Source organism: Tyto alba, unplaced genomic scaffold (genome assembly GCF_018691265.1).
Source record: "Tyto alba isolate M040663 unplaced genomic scaffold, T.alba_DEE_v4.0 Super-Scaffold_21, whole genome shotgun sequence".
NCBI lineage: Eukaryota > Metazoa > Chordata > Aves > Strigiformes > Tytonidae > Tyto > Tyto alba.
This window is the reverse complement of record NW_024881295.1, coordinates 9505102-9521263: the sequence shown is the minus strand read 5'-3', so window position 1 is coordinate 9521263 and position 16162 is coordinate 9505102. Positions and strand designations below refer to the sequence as shown.

Here is a 16162-nt window from a genome sequence, read left to right as displayed (position 1 = left end):
GCTGTTATTTATGTGCTGTGCTTGTGCAGTATCTACTAACCCACAGCTGCAAGGGCATATTGATACCTAAGGAACTGTCAAAACTATCAAAATGTGAAGTTTTTTGTCACGTTCTTTCAGTAAGTGATATCTGAACAGCGCGTTTTCATTTGACCAGTCTAACACCATACCAAGTCACTGTCAGAGCTAACCAGGACTCCTGACTTGCTCTCATTCATAAGAGATGTGACCTGCTCAAGCTGTATTTAGAGCCTGCCGCACCTTCAGAGCTCCTTCATCTCCTGTCGTGCCTGTTAGACGATAACCAGAGTCCTAATGTCCTCTCACCACAGCTTGGGAGAAGAATGGTCATTTATTCTCAGAAAGAGCATGTTGTTAATCTCCAGCTGTCAAGACCTCTGGTTCTGCTTACCAGCTTGGGCACTGCCTCTGCTCACGAGAGGCAGGGTCTGGGACCACTCCCTTACCCTTCCTTGGATGGCTTAGCAATGGATGGTAAAAGGATCCTAAATACAGCTCGGAATGGCTAATATGAAGCAGGAGAAACTGAAGACTGCTAAAGCTGCGCAGAGAAAAAGTTCTCGTTTCGCTCACAGCACAGTCCAGTCTGAGCTACACTCATTTATTTTCTGAGTTGCTGCAGCAAGTTAAATGCTCTGATGATAATGAGCAGTCACCGACTGCATCACTAACTCATTAAATCAACTGAGTATCCTCTCGTTAGCAAACACATTTATACACTCTGGGTTTAAGACTTGCTGGCTAGCAAAAATGTAGCATATGGTATTTCTTGGAGTATAATTCATATTATTTTTGTTCTGACTTGTGGAAAGTGATCCCTACGTAGCTGCAGCATGCCTTCCTCTATCTTTCAATAGTGCCAGATTATACACAAAACCCACTACTTTTAAAAAATAGTCATAAGATAAAGCCAGGCATCATTTTTCGGTGCTTTGCAAGACAGGGTTATGTAACTATACATCACAATGTATATTTAAGCATCGGTATGTTAACTGCGTATAGAGAGATGAAGTGAAGGAACAGAGGAAGAGAAATAGAAAGGAAGAGAAAAACCTCTAAACACGAGAAAAAAAAATATTTTGTGATGCTTATTAATAAAAAGAGTGACTCCAACAAGAACTTCCTCTTGGAAATATAATAAATACAGGATAACAGAATGTGTATCATATAAAGTGGTATTGTTTGCTGAATATTCCCCAAATGCACAACCAGTATACCTGATCTTATCAAACAACATTGGATTTTGTTGCAAGCACAGCTTTATAAACGGCTATTTTCTTACTACAGTGGTGGCAGGGGAAATGTTTAAGATGAAAATGTTTTGACTGCCATGCAATCACTACCTGTAAACAGTATATTCGGGCCCTTAGAAAGCTGAGAAGATTTAATACAGCTTAAAATTTCAGAGGGTTTGGTTTCTTCACAGCTCCTGGGCAACAATATTATTCTTTTCAAGGGCAAGACAATGAACATTAGCTTCCATCAAAGGAGGAACGAGGAAATTTCAAAACGTACTTTGGAGAAAAGATGGAGTGAATGTTGCAGGGTGGGGATGGGGGAATCTCTTCTCTGCCTTTCAGCTATGTCAATTTTTTCCTCAGCTGCTTATTAACAAAAATTGTTGCTTAAACTTTAAGCTGTCCCAGTTCTTCCATGTTGTTTTCTTCCTCCCCCCCCCCCCCCCCAGTCACAGGGCTTTTTTTTTTTTTTTTGCAGAAAACTGAGCAAAAGGTTTATGTCAAAAACATTTGCGGCTTCATAGACACCCCTGTGCAATGCCGCCCAGGGAGTCTCACGTATAAAGTAAATTTATTAAAAAGTCCTAGCAGGCCACCTGCGTGCCCAAACTTCGGTGACTGCCTGCAAACCAGCATCCCCTGCCAAAACCGCCAGCCTCCTGACGACTAACCCGCCGATCGCCCCGAGACCTGAAGTCAGCTTTGCTGCCCGCCAAAACCGCTTTCGGGGGGTGGTGGTGGGGGGTGACGGCGATGCCGGGGAGGACGAAAGCCCCCCCCGCCAAGCAGCAATAAACAGTGCTCGGGGACCTTTCGGCAAGGGGGAAGGCTGAGGAGGAAGAGAGACTGTCGCTCGCCGCCCTTCGAGCCGGGTTACATAACGCTCCGGCTCCAGGCGCTTTTCGGCGGCACGGCACGGCACGCCGCCGCGCATAATCCCCACACACACACCCCACACACACACCCCCCCCCCCCCCAACAATTACAACGGGCACCGCTATCAGCCCGCGCCGCCGCTAATCAGCCCATTCGCTTTCTAGCGCCGGAACAGCAGCGCAGCTTATCGCATGCGGGCTCACGGCCCTTCCCCGGCAGCCCTGAAATTGAATCATTTCAGGGCAGGGAGCACCTCCGGGGGGGGGGGGTGGGGTGTGTGTGCACGTGACGGGCGCGCGCGCGCGCGCTGCCAGACACTGCGGGCGTTACATAACGGCCCGGTGCCGCCGGGCGGGGGAGGGGCGGGACACCGCGCGCCTCAGCGGCAGCCGCCGTCTGCTCCCGCCCCGCCCGCGCGCACATGCGCGGTCACGTGCCGCGCGGGCGAGCGGGACCGTGCGCCGTCGCCGCGGTTCCGCTCTCCGTCAGTCGCCGGGCAGATGGCGGCTAACGGCAGCCTGGGGAGTGTGTGGGGCGGGGGGGGGGGGGGGGGGTGTTGGGTTTTTAAAAGGGGCAAAGCCTGCGCCTCGGATGCCCAGCGGGGGAGGAGCGCGACCGCCCGCCCGCCCGCCGGGCCCCTCCCGCGGGCCGCAGCACCGGGGCGGAGGGCTGGGAGCGGGGGCCGGGGCACTGCCCGGGGCACTGCCCGGGTTGCCTCCTAGGCAGCGGCCGAGCGAGCGCGGCGAGGTCCGGGCGGCAGCCCTCTCCTGCCTCGCGCGTGCTTTCCGTGCCAGGTATCACTCACCTGCAGGGATTTTCCACTAACAAAGCAGCCGCTACTTAATAACAGATATATCTTAGCAGGTGGGGATAAAACATGCTCCTCCCCGTGTCAAAAACGAGGGCCAGATGCAGTTCAGGCAAGGGGTTTCCTAGCGGTGTCACCATCTGCGTCACGAAAAGTAACACCCGCAGATCACAGCTGAGGGTTAACACGCATCCCAACTTGCGCCCGTCTGGCACCCACGGCCAGCTTACAGTCTTGGGAGCTGCTAGCCACCCCACCCACACCGCATGGCATCGGCGCCTCTATGCCACAGGCAGGTTTGTAGGGGAGGGTTCTACGTACAAGTCCCTCTGCTTTGTCTTTTCTTGCATCACCGTGTTGGGTTGGAGATTTTTGGAGGCACTTTGACCCTGAATTCTTCCTTCAGGAGACCGGGCATTGCAAGTCAAGTTGGCCAAAACAGCAGGAAGAGTCTCTGAAGTCTGATTCAAGAAGCAACTCTTTCATGTATGCCAACATTTCTGCAAATTCTAAAAAGCATGCTTTTTCCCCAGTAGAAGCCAACTTCAGAACAAAAATGTATGTAGATAATCCAAAGCCAAGCTTACTAAATCAGTGTTTGTTAAGACTTCATACCATTTTTTTCAACACATCTTTCATTTCACAAAGCCTAGGAGCAACACTGTTTGCGTGATTTAAGGAGAAGAAAATGGGCGCCCTGCCAACCACTAGGTTCTGCACTGTCATACACAAAGTCCTGCTTCCACTTTCAGAGAGACCTGCTTTGAAGGTGAGTCATTCGGTCCTCTGGAGAGGAGCCCGAAACAGGAGCTAGCTTGTGATAACTTAAAAAGTACCCTCTGCTGCACTCACACATGCCCACAGCGATGCTACATCACTGGGCAGCAGACTCGGGGCAAAAATTGATGCTATATTCAGGTAGCCCATCAGAGAGGGGATGCATTCCCTTGTCTCTCAGCAACTCTTCTCACAACAGAAAAATCTGGAATGAACAAAATCCTGGGCCCAAACACAGCATTCGTCAAGTCAGAAACAAGGATTAGAGCAATATATCTATTCACCAATGTCAGGGGGAAAAAAAAAAAAAAAAAAAAAAAAAAAAAAAAAAAAAGACAGTTTCCCCAGGGTGGCTCTTGCTCAAGTCAGATGGGCACTGTAACTTGTTTTAGCTGCACATGTGCTTTTCAAGCGAGAACGTGTCTGAAAGAGCCCCTTTGTGCACTGCTGCAGCTGCCCGGCGGCTGGTTTGCCACCTCCTGTGGCTTTGGAGGCCCCTGCTGGAAGATGGAGATGTACGTGCACCCCGTAGTCCGGGGCAATAAAGCAGCTACTTTTCAGTTGGCAGAGCTGCAGTGCGAAATTAATAGTTCAGAATGATGCAGAGGGCTTGAGAAAACACTTTTAATTTACTCTGATTTTATTACCTCACAGTTCTTGCGTGGGGCAGAGCAACAGTAAAATCATACTACATAGGGCTTAGTAGCAAAACAGGCAGATAGTGATCAAAGTACTGAACTTAAGACACAGAAGCCATAAACTCCTGGCTAGTTCAAAAGAAAACATTATCCCAGCGACACTTGCTTTCCTGCTCCCAAATAAAGTCTTTCTTCAGCTGAAACTCAGAACAAAACAGACAAGGAAAATGTACATGCAAAAATAGGAAAGAGAGATTGTTTAAAAAGTCAAGGGAATTGGATTTTTACAGTTTCAAATTGTTTAGAGTTGAAAAGTTAAATGCATGTTGAATTAAAGTATATACCATATACCAACTAGTTGACTTCCTGGTTTTTTTCTTTTTTTTTTTTTTTTTTTATTAAAAAAAAAGGCAGTAAAAGACCTGTATTTAGATTACCTGGTATGCTGGAGTTTGCTACTGAGTTAAAACAAGCTCTTTCAGTATCACAGGTATGGAAATAATCTGTTTATATAAACAGCTTCATTTAAGTCAAGTGACACTCTGCAGACCACACTCTGGAGAGCAAAGCCTTCTAACCAACCTCACAGAGCATCAGGTAGGACTCCAGAAGCAGACAGTTCATCAGCCTCCTCCTAATCCTAGCTCAACACACGTGCTCAGCATGCTTAAACACAGCCAGCACAGCTCTCATTTGACTCCCTTTCCTTTGGCTGTGTGGCATAGTAGGTTATTTGCACACACAGGCAGAAATAGGTAGCACTTTGCCCAGACTTCTGCAATACAAATTACTCCTTTCTGACTAAGCACACCACAGCCTAAAGTAATCTCTTAAACTTGTTACTCTGGCTGAGGGTTGGGTGTTTTTTTTGTTTTGTTTTTTTGTTTTTTTTTTTCATGCAGACATTTCCACAGACAGCACCAGAACAAAAATCCAAACTCAAGTAATAAAATCTGAGTTTTTCCCATGCATGATGTTATTCACTGTAAGAATACTCATATGTGAAGAAAAAGAAGAAAAGGACAGCTTAAACTGTTCAACTTCCATTTTTCAAAAGGCCCCTTCTAGGTCCGTATGGACAGCTTTATTGTCAAAATTAAAATGACTACATGAACAAAATGCTACCAACAACCAGGACAAATTTAATAAAGATTGTGACATATAACCAGAACAATCCTCTGTGCCATCCAGGGTGTATTTACTGACTATCACTCACTTTATTGCTAGCAGTGAATTACCATCATTATTTCCTCCGCCTTGCAAAAGCTACCTAGTTAATATGGGTCTCTTCACAAAATCAAGGGACTCAGGCTGCATAGTCTATTCTGTAACATTTTTAGCCCCTTTGAAAAAACTGCCCTGACTAGTAAAAGAGGAAGAACTTCCCAACAATATGCAGGGCTTCCAGCATTTGTTTAAATGCAAAGACTTTCATTTTTAGAGAGCCACAGTCAAATAGTTGTATATTTAGATGAGTTTGATTTCCTAAAGGGCTAAACCACACCCAGTAGAGCTGAGAACCTCTAGCTGGTCATAGATGAGAAAACATCTGGTTCAAGCAAAACTCGTTGTTCCCCTACAGTCAGTAGTCTTCATACTGAAAAACCTGAGAGTGAAGGTTATCTAAATGTTTTTGGCACTGGAGAGAGGAGACTGGCATCCATCCCTAGTGGATGTGGAGCTAATGGGACACAAGTGCTGCCATATACAACTAAAGAATCCAAAAAATCAAGTTATCTGCAAGAAAGAGGAGTAAGCTAGTAAACAAAAAAAAAAAAAAAAAAAAGGGGGGGGGGTGGGGGGTGGGAATAAAAGGCCTGAAGGAAAAAGGAATATAAAGAGACCTCGCTAGTGTAACTGCTCAGTACTTGGGGACAAAATGTTTTGGACAACTGCCAAGAGGAATTTTCAGAGCGATAAGGTACTCTCCCCAACGCCAAGTGACAGCTCTGCATCTGGAGTTATCAACTCTAGTCCAAACCTTCAGAGCACATTTCCTTGTCTCACAGCTCAGCCAGCTCAGAGCCAGCACAGCCCCTTGCTGACATCCACGCCGTGTCAGCACGTTACGCTCGTGACTGCATACAGCAGAAAGCATTTGCACGTGTGCGCTCCAAGCAAGACCCGGGCAATGGTGAAACTGCAGTGGGAAGAAAACGGATTAATCGTGCCTCACTGGCAGGGTGCCACGTGCTGCCCGTGGAAAGCTGTTGCAAGGTAAACAAGGCACAACCTGCACAAAGTGTTCATTGCCATAAACTGAAAGAACACTTTCATCAGGCTCTGCCCAACAAAAAAGCTCTCTGCAAAAAGCCTAGGGGTCAAAGTGACACCGAGATAATTAAGCTCATAATCCTCAGGGCAATCACCAGCTCCAGGACAGGCCCCTCATTGAGCAGCCTGGTCAACGCACATCATTTAGATATTCTGGTCTTTTCCCCATGAACTCCAGAGGTCAGGTAACCATAAATGAGCCTGGGTTTCATTTAAGTAAACAAACACATGCATAATTCAGTAAAGCATATTTCAAGCTCTGGGATTTGTACAATAGAATTGACAGAACAGACACTTCGAAGACTCAAAGAAATCCCAAATAAACTTCTTGTAATTTAAAAATCTCATGATTTTCAAGCCAAATCTCGTGATTTGTTTGTGGCCTGACTCAGGGTTTTCAGTGCTTGGGGTTGGCAACTCTGACTAAGCAGGGATATGAAATAAGAGCGAGAGCGACTGCCCGCCAGGCTTCTGTTTTCCTGGGACAGAAGACAAAGCAGCTCTGACAATTCCAGCTGGCAATACCATCCAGGCGCTCCTCCAAGGCCAAACATGCTGGGTAAAATCCTCATCGGACAAAAAAAAAAAACAACCCACTATCAGAAGCAGTTACTAGGCTTGCTTAATAGCTGTTTTCCAAAGTTCAATACAGCATATACTTTCTTTTTCTTGAAAAGGGGGAGAGGGGGGACATGGACCACATTACAGACTAATCCCTTGCCAGATGTCATTAGTGATGAAGTCCCTTAGAAATTACATCAGTATGAAACAAATCAGAAAACAGTTTCCATTTCCTCCTCATGTCTGGCTAGACAGACTTGAAGATCAGCTTTCATCTGTGGCCTGGAATCAACCCTCCTCTGCGTCTTGCTTAGTGTGGCAGGGGTGTTAAGCAAGTAATTGCAACCATTAAAAAGAAAAATAGCTCACTCGCTCCTGCTCCCTGTCTCTGTCAAATACTGACTCCTTCATTAGGCTTCCCCAGAGCTGTTTCAGCACGTTGCAGTAGTTTCTCCCTGCTCCTGAAAGAGGTAGGTGGCTCCAAGTTGGGGCATACATCTCCAGCCACAACCCTCGTATCCTCCCCGGGTGATGCCAAACCAGGAACTTTCCCCTCTCTGCCGATAAACCCAAGTGTCCCCTCACATCTGGTATCTGGCAAACCGGCCTGGTCAGGGCGTGGAATCTAATTTCCACCTTCCTGCAAGGCTCAACCCTCCCCACCTGCTCACAGCAGAAGCACAGAAAGAGGTTGAGTAGAAGGGCCTTGCCAGTTCTTGCTGCTTTTGCTTCCCCTAGTAAGGCAAAAGCATAGCCCATCCTATCTGACATACATCTTTAGTTCTTTGTGTTTGGACTGACTAAACCAAAACAATATCATAAACTGAGGTTTTCTGTACAAACTCCATTCCTGAAACACATTTCTGAATTGTAAATCTTGGACTACAGCAGTTTATGTAATGCCACCTATTCATACTGCCCTAACTAACCATAACTAACCATTCCATTATAATGAGTCCATTATCCCCTGCTTTATTGTATTTTCTCTTAAAACAGAGATCAAAGATTTGGATCTAGTGGCATCATGCCGATTTCATTTTTATTACTGGCTCCCTAGGTCTATCATAAATATTCATTGGCCATCCTTAATACAATGCATTGAATTCTGCTCACTGCTATCTCTGGTGTGACTGCAAAGTACAAACAGGGTTGTTGCTCAAACATATTAAATAAAGCAACAGCAAATTTGTGACAGTCAACAACAACAACAAAAAAAAAAAAAAAAAAAACAGAAAACAAAAGAACCCTTTTCCCCTTCCAAGGAAATTCAAAACCAGAGGAGACATTTTCTCTCGCCCCCTCCCTGACTGCAGACATTTGACTGCTGTGGGATTTCAGCTGTGCAGAAGCAGCAGCAGCAGCAGCTGACCTGCTCCCACAGACAGGAGACGTTTTTGAAAAGTCCACAGTTGCCACACAGTGGTCTCTGCGATACTGCAGCACTCCTCTGTGCTCACCAGTAAAAATTATAAATGTTACCCGACAGTGATACAGAAACTGCTCAGAAATGTGGACTTTCTGTATAGCAACTAATATTTAAAAGGGAGCAGGAGGCGTGTGGGGAGAAACATCCTCCAGGCTGAGTCAGAAAAAGCTTTACGCAGTTTTATTCTCCTAACTCCCAAGAAAAACTGCAACTATCCCAAACTTCAGGATACCTGCATTTTGTTTCTCTCCCCGTACTCATCACTCAGGTAACTCCCCTTCTCACCTCAGCATAGCTCCTCCTAGCATCAGGCAGGCAGGGTACTAAAACCCCTATTGCACCTATGTGAATTGCTCCTGCTCTGCAAATAAGCATAGACACAGGCCTCTTGGGATGTCATCTGGGTAACTGAAACAAGCACCAATCACTAAAATCAGGGTAGCCATGGGAATTACATTTTTCCTCATGTTAAGTAACTCTGAAGGCATTAACGCATATCAGATACTTTATATTCTAAGCAAGAACATCTACTCTGTTAAAAACAAAACAATATGGTAGGACATAGAATGCACATTCAAATATTTATCTTCCAATAGGACTCCACCATGGAGGTAATAGGCTGATCATTAAAAAAAGAGCTGCAATAGGAATAAATAATCTAAAATATTTATATTTATGCAAATATCCTCACATAAAACTCCACACACCTGGAGACGTGAACCATATGATAAAACTGCTGACTCATTTTACATATTGACCTACAACATACCTTTGGTCATTTACCTAGTCCCTTGCCAATCTAGTATCTGCTAGAATCTTCTACTAAATTCCTAAAAATATTGGCTGCTTTATTCATGATTTAAAATATATCAATAAAACCAGACAGAAAGAAAACCTTGATCCTGATGCCTTCATGATGTAGAACTTGATTCAGATAGCTATTGTGAGCATGGAATTTAACTTCCAGATGAACTGAAGTCTTCAGCAAAATCCATCCCACCGTATTCAAAACAACAACAAAAATAAAATCCAACTGTTGTTGTTCACATAAAGGATCCTGATCAGTTCCATGAATTTTGTACCTGAGTAAGGTGACATGAATCATATTCACAGCTCTGAAGGTTTTAATTTGTTAAAACGGCTCTCTTACTTTGCACTCTTTCCATTTGTTTTAAACTAAAAGTAGTATGAAGAGAAGGATGCCAAACAGTTTAGCGGCTGTTAAGATCTCCTTGCTGGGTTGCTGTTCTTAAGATCAAATCCACAGAAAGGAATTGGTATGAAAAAAAGAAGGGGAAAACAAGGAGCATCTTTATGTCACATACACTGTGTAAAGGGGAAGTTCCAGAGCAGAAGTTGGTCATTTGAAGTTCAGAGCAAGGAGCAACTACTTCAGTTTGTTACTGTTTTGGCTGATGCTGTCTAAATCAGTATCTACAGAAAAAGTATTTTACTGTATCAGATGGTCCTTTAGAGGAAATATGAGAAAGGTAGATGATACAAGTTCCAAAACAATTTATCAACCAGGATTTGAGGCTTAATATTTCTGAAACAAAACTGAATAACAACATACCATATTCTTAAAATTTGATAAATATGAGCTGCTGAGAGGCTACAATCTTTCAGAAGAAATGTGTTTACAACCATGTGTTTTTTCAGCCTTGGCATCCTGCCACTAGATTTGTTTGTGACTAGGAGAACAAACAAACAAAAAACAACTAAGGTTTTAAAACAAAGAAGAATAAGTACCAGGGAGTAGTGAACACCATTGCTCGCTCAACTATCACCTGAGCTCAAAGTGCCTTGGAGATAATGTATTTGGATCACAGTGACAGCTAACAATTACACGTATAAAAGAGGGCAAAATCATGAATGCACCCAGTCCTGCAAAGTAGTTTGGCACGTGCTTCATTCCCACCGCAGCAGAAAAAGTGCTCCTGCCTTTCACTTCATAACAGGTCAGAAGTGCTGCCTCCTACCTGTCCTTGATATATGACTTTCAGTTTAAAGTTCCTGTTCAGGTCAACAACAGCAATGCACTCTGCCTGAAACTATCCTTGACACAGACCACTAAGCACCTCACAACTGGCCCAAGTAAAGTGGCTTTCAATAGGCTTCTGAACACAAGCAGATGACAGTCCAAAGCTGAATCAGATTTCTGGGGCCTGTTATCTACAGAAAAACATCTCCCCTTAAAAAGAAGTCATGTTTTTCACATACCACTTACAGGTTTTTGCATTAGCTGCAAAATAAATTTGTCTGTAAATGTACGTGATTGGAAACCCAGCAGAATCTCTGGGGGATGTCTCCCACAGCGTAAAGCAGTATTCTCCTTTAGTCCAGAACAATACACATTACAGGAGGGATAAGGGATACCGCAGAGATGAGGGATGCTGCTTCAGAACAGTCTAGCTGATACTGCATGTCAAAGCACCAGAAGCGTGGAGCAATAACAACATGCCATAGTGGTTGACGGCCTGAGACACTAAGCCCTCTGGCTAACAACACCTAGCTAGTACAAACAACAGCATCAGGTCTTGTGGTATCTCTTTGCTTAATTATTCCATCTTGAAGCCTAGAGAGGGGGGAAAGTGAAACTGTGTTAGTTTGTTTCTCTCTAAGTTTTTATTTATTTGGCTTGTAAAATGTCAGTGTACGGGTATAATGAGAAATTACCACACTTTAAGGATCTGACCACATTTAGTGTTTAGTCTTGCATATCTGAAAGCTCTGATGCTCCTGCTGCTGCAATTACTGGCTCAGAGGATTCACAGCAATAGCAAAGCTTGAATCCTCCGCTGCAATGAATCAGTGCAGGCTTTGGTTCTGCAACAGACGACCACCTTCACGTGAACCGTTGCACAGATGGAGGGGTTTGTCCCAGCAGAGTTTGAACTTTCTGCCATACTTCATCACTTAGCTGTTAGGACAAAGCCACAACAGCAGCTTCCTGACCACACCATACATATGTGCTGGTCACAGTAACCAGGCTGCCACTGCTAGAGGTAACCAAACATTCTTCCTCCCTGTTCATCCAGTCCCCCCCAGACTGTGGCTGTTTTCCTAAGGAGAGAGTTATTAATGCAGGATTCTGCAAAAAATGTCCTTTACCAGCTGAAATGCTCAAGTGATTTTTAAAAAAATTCAGTATAAACAGCACTGAATTTAAACATTGTCCTACGGTATTTCTAACCCCCATAACCTTACAGCCACACTGAACTTAGTGAGGAGAAAGGCCTATTGACAACAGGAAAAAACAGGCTAGCGCACAGGCATTTTTATAAATGAGCACAAATAGACAGCAGAAATGATGAAAAATTAAATGTAATTCTTCAGAATGCCTGCAGTGCAACTAATTCAAAATGTGAGTAGTAACACAAATAAAGGAATTTTGGATCCTGTTCTTTTTCCCATTTGAAGTGAAAGTCCTTTTAAGGTATAATACATTCAGCAAGCATTACACATTCAAAATAATTCTCTTTTTTTCCCTTTTATTTTTACCTACTTATGCTATTTATCTGAATGCTGCCTAATTCACAGATGCAAATAAGTAAAATCATTTTGAAAAGATGAAGCTATAGAATAGAATGCAGTTTAAGTTGAGAATGTCTTTGATTCAAAGACCTGCAATGCCAGGACACTGTAGTGACTCCCAGCAACATCTCCTGGCTTCCAAGACACATTGAATCCATTTTTTCCCAGCAGAAAGAAAAAGACCTCTGGTCTTTTTCTCCCACTGTTTTCAGCCTGACTGGTAGATCAATACATTCAGGAACTGTGACTACTGCTTTTGATAAATTTATTTGAGTTTTGTCAATAGCTCCACATGAAAAGACTCAGGTCTTCTGGCACACAATGACCAAGAGCTGATAGTGGCCATATCAGGGACTGCATCTTACAGGAATAAAATACATTTCTATTTACACCAAAGCTGTACTATTTTTTCACATGTATATTTGGTACTGTTGCTGAAAACAAAGAGGAGAGAATAGCTTACATTTCATATCTAAAGTGGAATGCGGAAAACATCGACACTGAAAAACGAAAGGCTACAAAGCTACTAGTGCAAATGTGTAAGAGCAAGACAACATTCTTCATTAATTTTTCCATAAAAGGTAAAAAGCACAACTACTTACTTTTGACAATTAATCATCTTACACTGTCTTTGTTCTACTGACACTTAAAAATCCAGTTTTCAATCATTTATACTGTACTTCAACATTTAAAGGGGGAAGAAAGTACACAGTCCATGTTCTGCAGCACAAGTAACCTCTACTGAAGGGTTCAATCTATCTATAATACTGTTTCCCTTGGGAATTACCAGTTGGCAGGGTATACAGGCTTGGATTCTGCCATGTTCTCTAATGCACCATCATCCATTAACACTCTGATTAGCCAATAATGTTACATTAAACTTGTCCTATACACACATGTTATCAGAGATAGTATTTTTTTCCCCTAGAGATGGTGACCTCATTTAAGAACCGCTGGGAAATCAGAAGGTTGTCCATGTCCAAGGCACTGACATGCCAGCAGTTGGAGTGGGTTAAGAAGTTGCCATATGAGCATCCTTCGGTAAGGAGTTCGACAGCTTCATCAAATTCACTGAGGGAGAGTTTAATTTAAGCTTCTGAACCCTCTTTGAAACAGCTGGGAGGACTCACCCTTCTTGTCCCCCCAGCTCTGTTGTAGGGACAGTCGCTCACAGCAAGGCAGCAAGATAATGCTAAGATTCTAAACTGCTCCAGTCCAGTTTGCATAGTGAACGTGCGTCTATAATCTACATGTCTCAGGTGCTTTTGGAAATGTTATTCAGATTCAAACTGAGACATGTAAGTAGGTCTAGAGGCAGCATTCACAGAAAAATTAAACTGAAATCAAGCACTGTGATGAAAGACAAAAAAGAATTGCCTAAAAAATTCAAAAACTCTAAACCAAGATCTGTCTGGGTTTGTAAAACAGGTATGAAAATGGTCTGCAACAGAAAAAAAAACATAGATGGGGCAGATCCAGTCCACACACAGTCCTTTCTGTCTCTCCTCTCTTCTTAAAACAGTCAGTCTAAAACAGGCTTTTATCTATACCACAGTAACTGTCTGAACAAAGGCAATGTCCCACACGCTGTTTTACCCAAGTGTTTCAACACTGTTCTGGAAGAGCTCTTCCAGAAGAGAGGGGCTATAGATCAAGTTTCATTCTAGTTAATTTACCTAATCAATACAAATAGGACTAGGACTTAACATAGAACTCCCAGGAGATTGTAATAATCACCTACAATTACTTATGAAAGCCAATCAATGGCCAAGAGGTTTTATATGTCATTTATATACCTTAAATCAAACTTCTGAAATTAAACTTTGATTCCCAACATGATTAGATGTTGCAGCACTAAGCAAAACAACACACAAGCAAGCACTGCCTCAAAGGCTTCCTGCAGGGGCAGCCCAGGGTGGAGCCAGGAGGGCGCGAGCAGCCCTGAAACACCAGCAAGGGGGGGGCACCACAACAGAGTTGAGACAGTGGATACAGGAACAGACATAAAAACACCTACAGCTATCTTTTCCTCCTGTTCCTTCAGCAAAACAGGCTACCTTTCAGTGGCCAAATGAAAGATAAAGACAGCAGAAGGCAAGGTTACCAGACCTGGATCTCGACTGTGGGAGGTAAAGGGAAGAGAGAGAGAGAGGAAGAAATTCTATTTCATGATTTATTCCTTGTTTCTCACTGTGGGAAAGTCTTCAGAAACTGGACGTTTATCATTTCTGTCAAATTTATCACACAAAATACATTATGACGGGTGATTAACAAACTCAGGCTTTCTGTCAAAATGCCATGTGTTCCTCTGTAGCTTTGTTTTGGTATGACCATTACGTATCTATTACTATAATTTTTTTTAGTATCTGCATAACATAGTTGAATAAGTTTTCAGGCAGTGAGATCACCATTCCAAAAAAGTTGGAAACACGCACAAGAGGCTATTCACTGTGCTATTTTTACTATTCTGAAGTCCATACCATGAACAATGACTCATAGGAGTAGCAAGCTGGAGAAGCACTTGCAAACCATACAAGCTTGTTTACTCATTTATTTGTTTGCACTGCCACATTACATTCCTGAGTGTAAGATCTGTGGGAGTCAAGAGAAAGCATGAGAGAGAAATTCTGTTTCCTGAGGAGGTCTTCCACCCACCATGCCGTACTGAGATGGTGGAGGCCACACAAGGGGTCTGGGCATACACCCCCTGTGCCCGCTCCCGAGAAGGAGAGCCTGGGCTGGCTGGCTGGGAAGCCCCTGCACACCCCCTCTGGCTGCTTCACTCACTCTCGCTTCATCAGCGTCCACAACAGGCTACAGAGAGCAATTAAAACAGGGAAATAAATTTTTTTGTTTGCTTGTTCAAAGTCATACATTAAAGCGTTGCTTTTTTTTTTTTTTCCCCTGTAGTCCTGAGATGACGTTAACTTTTGTTGGGTCTGTGCAATTATTTTGGAGAGATCTGGCAAAGTTCATCACAGCATGCAGTTACAAAAGCAAATTAGTTTTTCTGTGTGATGTAGTGGCATTATGGACCCAGAAAGCTATTAGAATAAGTTTGAATAATAATTAAGAATAATAATATCTGTGAAACTCTTGTCATTATATTAAAAAAAATTCATCTGCCCAGAGGCCTAGCCACATTTTTCTTCAAGCAGGAGGTGAAGAGAAGGTTGGTTTCCTCTGCGTGCACTGGTTGTTTTTGCACAGAACAGGACTGATGTTTTGCTAATGGTGCCTTTGTCTTAATCTCACTGTTCTGCCTTGAGATTTTTTTTACCTGTCTAGCAAGTTGTTTACAAGCCTGGGCAATATGTTCCCATGTCCATATGTTGAATTCAAAACAAACAATACGCAGTCAAAACAAAGCGTGTAGTATTTCCCATTTCTAATATATGGCTCATCTATCATAAAAGAGACAATAATGTGTTGGTACTTTATCACATCATATGACAGAACCAAAATATTTAATTTTAAAAGTAAAATCTTAAACACCCAAAAATAGGCATGGGCATCTTAATCACCACAGATCTTATTTTTCTTAAAGTTAGATTGGGGTTAAGATTGAATCTCATAGCTAGTATACCTGAATGGTGGTTAATTTTGCCAGGTACAATAACATGAATAAGCACTGTTACTTAGACATCTGAAAATATTTGGGTGTAAAAGCTTCAGACAGTGAAACAGTGCGACACTTGAGTTGTAATCAGTATTTTTTCTCAAGGTAAAGTGAAACCCATGAACATACTTGACTAAACATGTCAGCTGTGAACAAATGAAACTGACGGCACTAGGAAATTAGATAATAGCTCTATGAATCATATTTAGAGTGAATAATGCTAAAAGAATTTGGGGAATACTCAGAAATACTGATAAGAGGAAACCACACAAAAGGCACAGGGATAGGCTCAAATAAAAGGGACGTGTAAATCTGGATCTAGCTACTGATACCCAAAGGCACAGGCAAGATGAAAGAGGTATTTGAAAAACTTGGTTTTGCAGGAGAAAA

At 43.1% G+C, this 16162-nt stretch overlaps 1 protein-coding gene across 1 annotated transcript in view; it reads right to left on the bottom strand.

Annotated features, from left to right (window-relative positions):
* Positions 1–16162, bottom strand: part of ITPR2 (inositol 1,4,5-trisphosphate receptor type 2) — a 272128-nt gene that overhangs the window by 107492 nt on the left and 148474 nt on the right.